This window comes from Lampetra fluviatilis, unplaced genomic scaffold, assembly GCF_964198595.1.
Source record: "Lampetra fluviatilis unplaced genomic scaffold, kcLamFluv1.1 SCAFFOLD_276, whole genome shotgun sequence".
Classification (NCBI taxonomy): Eukaryota; Metazoa; Chordata; class Hyperoartia; order Petromyzontiformes; family Petromyzontidae; genus Lampetra; species Lampetra fluviatilis.
The window spans coordinates 71,297-81,133 of NW_027620438.1; the positions used below are offsets into that span (position 1 = coordinate 71,297).

General features: G+C 51.2%; 1 long non-coding RNA gene across 1 annotated transcript; it reads left to right on the top strand.

Annotated features, from left to right (window-relative positions):
• The first annotated feature begins 8,531 nt into the window (after positions 1-8,531).
• Positions 8,532-9,062, top strand: LOC144953888 (uncharacterized). The gene is made up of 3 exons (XR_013640930.1): positions 8,532-8,810; positions 8,927-9,000; positions 9,034-9,062. It is a non-coding gene; the product is annotated as an uncharacterized LOC144953888 (long non-coding RNA).
• The last annotated feature ends 775 nt before the right edge of the window (positions 9,063-9,837 follow it).

Consider the following 9,837-nt stretch of genomic DNA (forward strand, 5'->3'; position numbering starts at 1 on the left):
TGCAGGATTAGCAGTATCAAAGCGAGAGGATATGGGAAATGCAGGTATGTGAATAGTACTAATTCAGCATCAAAGGGAGGGGATAGGGGTAGCATTAATAAAGGTAAGGAGTATGTAGCTGCAACAACTAAAACCAACGCGTAAACAACTAAAGTATAAACCACATAGTATCATCAGTATACTTACTATACTCTACAATAAGCTGAGTTACTAACAGTAAGTAATACATTACAATTCTACTTCGTAAAAATGATATAATATGCTTCCATCTAAACTTTATTCTCTTACATCACACGAGTCTACACCGTACTATATACTGCCATAGACAAACCCAACATTAAATTATATACTGTCTCTGTGTTTGTATATGTGGATCGCCTCATGAACGACAATTTCAACCGAGAAGATGGATTCGGGCTTAGCAATCATTGTAAGGACGTAGTAAACCATTTCGGATCTTAACTGATTGTGTTCACGTTTACGGTGACTTTCAGCGGCTGCTGCTTCAGCTGAGCGCTGAAGCAGTAGCCCCCCCCCCCATCCCCGGACCCCTCCCCCCACCCTCCACTTCTCACCCTGACGCCACACAACCCGTGGGTAGGCGATGCCCTCTGGTGGACAAGGCGCGGTACAGGCGGCAGCACGAGACGCCAGCAGCGTTGCGCTGCCAGGGTTACTCTCCCGAACACCTCCGTACACTTACACACACCTACACACACCTCTATACACTTACACACACATACAGACACACCTCTAAACACTTACACACACATACACACACACCTCTATACACTTACACACACCTACACACACACCTCTATACACTTACACACACCTACACACACCTCTATACACTTACACACACATACACACACACCTCTATACACTTACACACACCTACACACACACCTCTATACACTTACACACACCTACACACACCTCTAGACACTTACACACACCTACACACACACCTCTATACACTCACACACCTCTATACACTTACACACACACCTACACACACACTTCTATATACTCACACACACCTACACACCTCTATACACTCACACACACTCACACACACCTACACACACCTCTATACACTCACACATACACACACACCTCTATACACTTACACACACCTACACACACCTCTATACACTCACACATACACACACACCTCTATACACTTACACACACCTACACACACCTCAAGACACTTACACACACCTCTATACACTCACACACACCTACACACACACACCTCTATACACTCACACCTACACACACACTTCTATACACTTACACACACCTACACACACACCTCTATACACTCACACCTACACACACACCTCTATACACTCACACACCTCTATACACTTACACTCACACCTACACACACACTTCTATATACTCACACACACCTACACACCTCTATACACTCACACACACTCACACACACCTACACACACCTCTATACACTCACACCTACACACACACCTCTATACACTCACACACCTACACACACACACCTCTATACACTTACACACACCTACACACACACTTCTATACACTCACACACACCTACACACACCTACACAAACCTCTATACACTCACACCTACACACACACTTCTATACACTCACACCTACACACACACCTCTATACACTCACACACCTACACACACACCCCTATACACTTACACACACCTACACACACACTTCTATACACTTACACACACCTACACACACCTCTATACACTCACACACCTCTATACACTTACACACACCTACACACACACCTCTATACACTTACACACACCTACACACACCTCTATACACTTGCACACACATACACACACACCTCTACACACCTACACACACACCTCAATACACTTACACACACCTACACACACACCTCTATACACTTACACACACCTACACACACACCTCTAGACACTTACACACACCTACACACACCCCTCTATACACTCACACACACCTACACACCTCTATACACTCACACACCTACACACACACTTCTATACACTCACACACACCTACACACTTCTATACACTCACACACACCTACACACCTCTATACACTCACACACACTCACACACACCTACACACACACTTCTATACACTTACACACACCTACACACACACACCTCTATACACTTAAACACACCCTTCAACATACTAATGTAGTGGGTACAATGGAGAGAGGCAAGACCACTCAGCTCCACATGCTCCCGTACCGCATCAGTTAATCTCTACTCCAGCCCATGTCGTGCCCAAATCTTGACTTAACGCTTTCGTGACTGCTTCTTTCTTTGAACCTGTCTACGTGACTTTACCCAAAGACCCAAAGAACATGTCGTGCCCGTTTAGGCCCGTCTATCCGGCCAAACAGAAGCTGCTTGGCCATGCGGTGGCTGGGCATGCGGGCTACATGACCCAGCCAACGCAGCCTTGCCTGCAGTGACTTTGTCCAGATCTTTCAAGGAACTGTGAGCTCCTCACACGATCCAGCCTGGTTAACCCCAGGATGGATCGTAGGCAGGACAGCCTAGACGTTTCTAACCGGCGCAGCTATTCCATTAGTGGGGTCCACGTTTCACAAGCGCCTCTACACCCACGCACCGAGCCCACGCAGCGTGTAGCTGCTACGCTAGTAAGTTTATTTCGGTGCTACGACCAACAAACCCGCGAGGTGCCACTGCTGCCGCTGCTGCTGCCGCGCTGTGGCGCCACCGCGTGGCAAGGCGGTGACGTCACAGGGCCGACCCGAGGTCTCCACTTGGCGCCGCCGTCGAGTCGCGGGGGTCTCGCTGTGGCCACAGACGCGAGAGGGACTCCGCAGACGACACGCGGCGCGCGTCCCTTCGCCCCCCGACCTCCCACGCCGACTTCACCACGCACGCACCGAGACCACGCACTCGTTACAAGGCGACTCGTTTGTCTGCGCGACCTTCTTCCTCGTTCGGTTATTAGCGGGGGTGTAGTGAGGTGATTTATACATGTGTGAAATTATACTCTACATTTGACTATAGATTGGTGAATAATTGTGTACGAATCTGCTCGTATAGAATAACTACGACAAATGTTGAATCCGTATGATCACTTACAACTAGGTTAAAGACCTTTATAAACTCGTAGATCGTAAGCAATGCGGTTTCCAATAGGAAGCAGCGAGGGCGGACAAATGACGTCACGCGTGCAGAGCGTCCGTCGATTTTGACTCCCTTGCAGTGAGCAGAGTTCGGATACCTCACGACATGGACACTCGGTTAAAGTTTAGCGGGTGAGGTCGTTTAGCTCACGAGAAGGAGGAGGAGGAGACCTCCTCCAGGGTTCGCGTCCCATTCCCACCTCCACCACCTCCACCAGCACCATCACCACCACCTCCACCACCTCCACCACCACCACCTCCACCACCTCCACCACCACCACCACCTCCACCACCTCCACCACCACCACCTCCACCACCACCTCCACCACCTCCACCACCACCACCTCCACCACCACCACCACCTCCACCACCTCCACCACCTCCACCACCAACACCACCTCCACCACCACCACCACCACCACCTCCACCATCACAACCTCCACCACCACCACCTCCACCATCTCCACCACCACCTCCACCTTCACCACCTCCACCTCCACCACCACCTCCACCACCACCACCACCTCCACCACCTCCACCACCACCTCCACCACCACCTCCGCCACCATCACCACCACCACCTCCACCACCACCACCTCCACCACCACCACCTCCACCACCATCTCCACCACCACCACCACCTCCACCACCACCACCTCCACCACCACCACCTCCACCACCACCTCCACTACCACCTCCAACACCACCTCCACCACCACCTCCACCTCCACCACCACCACCACCACCACCTCCACCTCCACCACCACCACCACCTCCACCACCACCACCAGCGGCAGCGGCAGAGGTCGCGGGACGAGGCGGCTTCTCGCGAGGTCGTCCCCCCGCTGGTGACGAGGAGAGCCGCTGGGCTGGACACAAGTCCCATGGCCCGACTTTCCCGCCTGTCGAGGTTCTTTCAGGCCACAGGGTTATTGGCCAATGTGTTGAGTTGGTCGTCTTGAATTGCGTTCGTGCGTCGCTGCCAACGCAGCTTCACCCAATAATCTGCAGCCCCAGAGACTCGCCCACGAGAGGGCGCCGCGTCTCCGCCGTGCACCGCAGTGGCAGCAGCAGCAGCAGCGCCAGGCTCCTGCCACTGCGCTGCACGGTCCTGTGCTGAAGCAGGCCCATAGATCTACTCTCATCACCCAGGAATGTCTGTCCTTAACGCTCGTGACGTCACTCCACATCCACCAGCCCCCCTCATTAATATTCATGAGCAGGTGACGTCCTCCACATGGACACCCCCCCCCCATTCCTAATAATTAGTGGGTGACGCCACTCCACATGGGGAGCCGAGGCGCCTCCTCCCCCCTCCTCGGCGTCAACTCACAACCCTCACGACAAAGGCAGAACAACCCTCACGTCACGCGATCTCCATAACGCAGTTGAGACATCATGAGATGCACTCTGAGAAGGTTGTGCGGCTGAGAAGCACCACTCGCGTTGTGTGCGTGGAGAAGTGGCGATGTGGAGGCTGTACAGCCGGTTGTCTTGTTCCTTGCGTTGCAGCAGCAGCAGCTGTAGTTGTGCGTTCGTCCACGAGAGGGCATCACGTGCCTTGTGGAGAACCTGCAGTGCCCCTACATCCTATAGCCCTGAGCCTATAGCCCTGTCCCTAACCTAATGCTGTTGTTGCCCTTCCCCGGCACTTCGGATTAGCACGGTTGGCTATGTACGGTGCGAAAGAAGTTCAGCATACATCATGTTCATCTCAGGCCGCCTTCAATAGCTGCCCCCAGACATGAGTTATCATTTGTGGTCAAGTGGCTTCTGAAATATAAGCTAAGATAAGATAACAAAAATTGCTTAGTAACTTTTTTACTGATTTGTTTACTTTTCCTATACCTTGCACTCCGATCGTATTTTTTGGATTGTTTGTTGCTGTAACGTTCAAACCCGCCCCTACTGGACATCTCTGAAAAAAAGCTTTATAGCTCATCAGATTCCTCCAGTATGATTACATATTCAGATGTTGATTCTCATGTACATATCTAGGGCAGCTCGTGTTGGTAGTGAGCCCCGATGAAGGCCAGCAAGGCGCTCGAAGGGGACGGAGTGGTCACAACCGTGTCTGGTCCTCAGACCCACCCACCCAATCACTCAATCATTCAAATACGCAATTACCCACGGACATATTCACCCACTCACTAAATTACCCACTCAACCACTCAACGACTCACCCACCCACTCACTCACCCACTCAAGTACTCACTCAGTCACCTACTCACCCACTCATTCAATGATTCACCGACTCTTTCACTCGCTCACCCACCCACTCACCCATCCACTCACCCACCCACCCATCCACTCACCCACCTGCTATCTTACCCACCCACCTACTAACTCACCCACCCGCTGACCCACCCACGCACCCACTCGCCCATTTACTAACCCACCCATCCGCTCATCCTCCCACCCACGAACCCACCCACCCAATCACCTCCCCACTCACCCACCACTCATTAACCCACTCACCCATCCAACCACTCACTCAAATATCCACTAATTTACCCATTCACCCATCCAACCACTCAATTATACACTCACACACAGACTCCAGAACTCACCCATTCACCCAATCACTCATTAAAAATTCCACTCACCCACGTTCTCATTCCCAACTCGCTCAATTACCCACTGACCCACCCAAGCACGAAATCATGTATCCACCTCCCTATTCATTGAATTACTCATTCAACCACTCATTCATTCAAACTAACTCACTGACCCGCCCACTCACTCATCCACCCACCTAATCATTTACCAACTTAACCACCCACTTACTCATTAACACATTCACACATCCACCAATCTACACACTGAATTACCCACTCATTCATCCACCTACCACTCACCCACCCACTCACTCACCCACTCACTCACTCACTCTCCCACTCACCCACCCACTCATTGATCCACTAATTTACCCACCCACTCACCCACCCACCCACCCACTCTCACTCACCCACTCACGCACCTCCTCACCCACCCACTCACCCAATCACTCAATCAGTCAAATACCCAATTACCCACGTACGTATTCACCCACTAATTCAATTACCCACTCAACTACTCACCCACCCACTCACCCACTCAAGTACTCACTCGGTCATCTACTCACCCACTAATTCAATGATTCACCGACTCATTCACTCGCTCACCCACCCACTCACCCATCCACTCACCCATCCATTCACCCACCAACTAACTTACCCACCTACTAACTCACCCACCCGCGTATCCACACACTCACCTACCCACTCGCCCACTTACTAACTCACCCATCCACTCACCCACCCGCCCACGCACGCACCCACTCACCCACCCACCCACCCAATCACCTCCCCATTCACTCACCACTCATTCATCCACTCAATTACCCACTCACCCATCCAACCACTCACTCAAATATCCACTAATTTACCCATTCACTCATCCAACCACTCAATTATCCCCTCACACACAGACTCACGAACTCACCCAATCACTCATTCAAAAATCCACTCACCCACGTTCTCATTCCCCGCTCGCTCAATTCCCGACTGACCCACCCAAGCACCAAACCATGTATCCACCTCCCCATTCATTTAATTACCCATTCAACCACTCATTCATTTAAACTAACTCACTGACCCGCCCACTCACTCATCCACCCACCTAATCATTCACCAACCACCAACTTACTCATTAACACATTCACACATCCACCAATCTACACACTGAATTACCCACTCATCCATCCACCTACCACACCCCCAGCCACCCACTCATTCACACACCGATCCACTCATTCAATTACCCATCCACCCATTCAACCACCTACCATCCACTTACCCAGGTACCAACTCATCCAATTACCCACACACCGATGCACTCATTCATCCAGCACCTACCCACCCAACTTGCCACTCGATTTTGGTGTACCCAGTTGTACTGTTTGGCGGACAGAGGCAGGGGAACTTAAGATACTCGACCATTTTGGGACCTCCTTTGCCAGTACCAAAATATACTAATAGGGATTTTCCCCTTTTTTCTGGCAACATTTGACTGCAAGTATTGTGGTTAATGTAAACATGATGCCTTGCAAAAGGTGTCAGTTTTGTTGCCAGAAAAAATGGGAAAACCCCTATTAGTACTCGACCATTTGTTTCAACTGCTGTGCCAGAAGGTGGAACCAGCAATCTCTCTATTGCCAGTGAATTTTACGAGCCATTGCATCACAGCAGCCCCCTCCAGTATTTAATGTTTAACGAGGGTCTCTCTCTCTCTGCGTGTACATCAGGGTAATATTTAATGAGGTGGTGTGGACGTCTCGCTGCTTCGTGATGGATGTGATGGCAGTGGGAAAGTGGGGCAATGGAACAGCGGGGCATTAGGGCAGAGTAGCACCAGCGCAGTGGAGCAGCGGAGCATAGGGGCATTGAGGCAGTGGGGCAGAGGGGCAGTGGGGCAGAGGGCATTGGGGCAGCAGGACAGCGGAGCAGCTTGGCAGAGGGGCAGTGGGGCAGTCAGGGGGCGGATGTGTCAGACGAATCGCCTGATTATCTTTTCCCACCACTGCCTGTACACGTTCTGAAGAAGGGCCATTGCCTGAAACTTCTCTCATGACATCGTTGTCATTGTACCGCCGCACACACAGCCGGGACACTGCACACGAGCCAAGGCACATTTAACAAACCCTGGCAGCACTCACAAGCAATGCAAAGTTACATTGTTTCCTCCTAAGTTCATGTCATGACGTTAATAATAAAAACAACAATGATAAGTATTACATAATACATTGGATTGATCCTATCTCTGAACAGAGTTAGTCTGTTGGCAGCAGTCATTGTCCAGTCCAGTCCTGGCATCTGCTGCTCAGTTTCCTTCCCCGGCTGCGGTCCCAGTGGCACCGTCTTTCCGGGGAACCGTGTGGTGTGTGTGGTGTGAGTGGTGTGAGTGGTGTGTGTGGTGTGTTTGTGTGAGTGGTGTGTGCGGTGTGTGCGGTGTGTCTGGTGTGTGTGGTGTGTGTGTGGTGTGAGTGGTGTGTGTGGTGTGTCTGGTGTTTGTGGTGTGTGTGGTGTGTGTGGTGTGTGTGGTGTGAGTGGTGTGTGTGGTGTGTGTGGTGTTTGTGGTGTGTGTGGTGTTTGTGGTGTGTGTGGTGTGTGTGGTGTTTGTGGTGTGTGTGGCGTGTGTGGTGTGTGTGGTGTGAGTGGGGTGTGTGGTGTGTGTGGTGTGTGTGGTGTGTGTGGTGTGTGTGGTGTTTGTCGTGTGTGTGGTGTGAGTGGTGTGTGTGGTGTGTGTGGTGTGTGTGGTGTGAGTGGTGTGTGTGGTGTGTGTGGTGTATATGGTGTGAGTGGTGTGTGTGGTGTGTGTGGTGTGAGTGGTGTGTGTGGTGTTTGTGGTGTGTGTGGTGTGAGTGGTGTGAGTGGTGTGTGTGGGGTGTGTGGTGTGTATCACGGGGTGGGTGGGTAGATGGTGTGGTGCATGTGGTGATAGCGGTCATGGTAAGCACCGCACCACCTCCATCACCCCAACTGTGCGGTCGACCGGTCGCAACAAAACAGCATCATGCTGCGGAGGAGCGCACGGACCGCTTTCGCCGCACGAGCCAGGCCCTTTCGTTCCTGCACTACCACCTCCTCCTGCGTGTAGGTGTGAGTAAGGGTATATAGGTGTGTGTGTAGGTGTTTAGGTTTGTAGAGGTGTCTGTGTAAGTGTATAGAGGTGTGTGTGTAGGTGTGTGTACGTGTATAGAGGTCTGTGTGTAGGTGTGAGTAAGGGTATAGAGGTGTGTGTGTGGGTGTTTAGGTGTAGAGAGGTGTGTGTGTAAGTGTATAGAGGTGTGTGTGTTAAGTGTATAGAGGGGTGTGTGTAGGTGTGTGTAAGTGTATAGAGGTGTGTGTGTAGGTGTGTGTACGTGTATAGAGGTGTGTGTAGGTGTTTAGGTATATAGAGGCGTGTGTGTAGGTGTTTAGGTGTATAGAGGTGTGTGTAGGTGTAAGTGTATAGAGGTGTGTGTCAGTGTGTGTGTGTATAGAGGGTGTGTAGGTGTGTGTGAGTGTATAGAGGTGTGTGTATAGAGGTGTGTGTGTAGGTGTATGTAAGTGTCTAGAGGTGTGTGTGTAGGTGTGTGTGGGTGTATAGAAGTGTGTGTGTGTGTGTGTGAGTGTATAGAGGTGTGTGTGTAGGTGTGTAGATGTATAGAGGTGTATGTGTAGGTGTATAGAGGTACTTGTGTGTAGGTGTGTGTAAGTGTGTAGAGGTGTGTGTGTAGGTGTGTGTAGGTGTGTAGAGGTGTGTGTAAGTGCATATAGGTGTGTGTGTATGTGTGTGTGTAATTGTATAGAGGTGTGTATGTAGGTGTGTAGAGGTGTGTGTGTATGTGTGTGTAAGTGTATAGAGGTGTGTGTGTAAGTGTATATAGGTGTGTGTGAGGTCGTGGGGGAGGGAAAATCTCTCAGCCAGGAAAACATCATGGCACAAAGTGGGGATAACCCTGCTGAGGCTGCGGTGCCTCAAATATTGGAGGAGGTCACCCCCTGTGAGTGGCTGGCTGAGGTGCCATCTGTTGAGGAAGTACTGAAGGCGATCCGGAGTCTGAGACCAGAAAAGGCACCGGGCAGAGATGATCTCCCAAGCGAAATGTTGAGGGAGGGTGGCGCTTGTGCACAGACTGCCC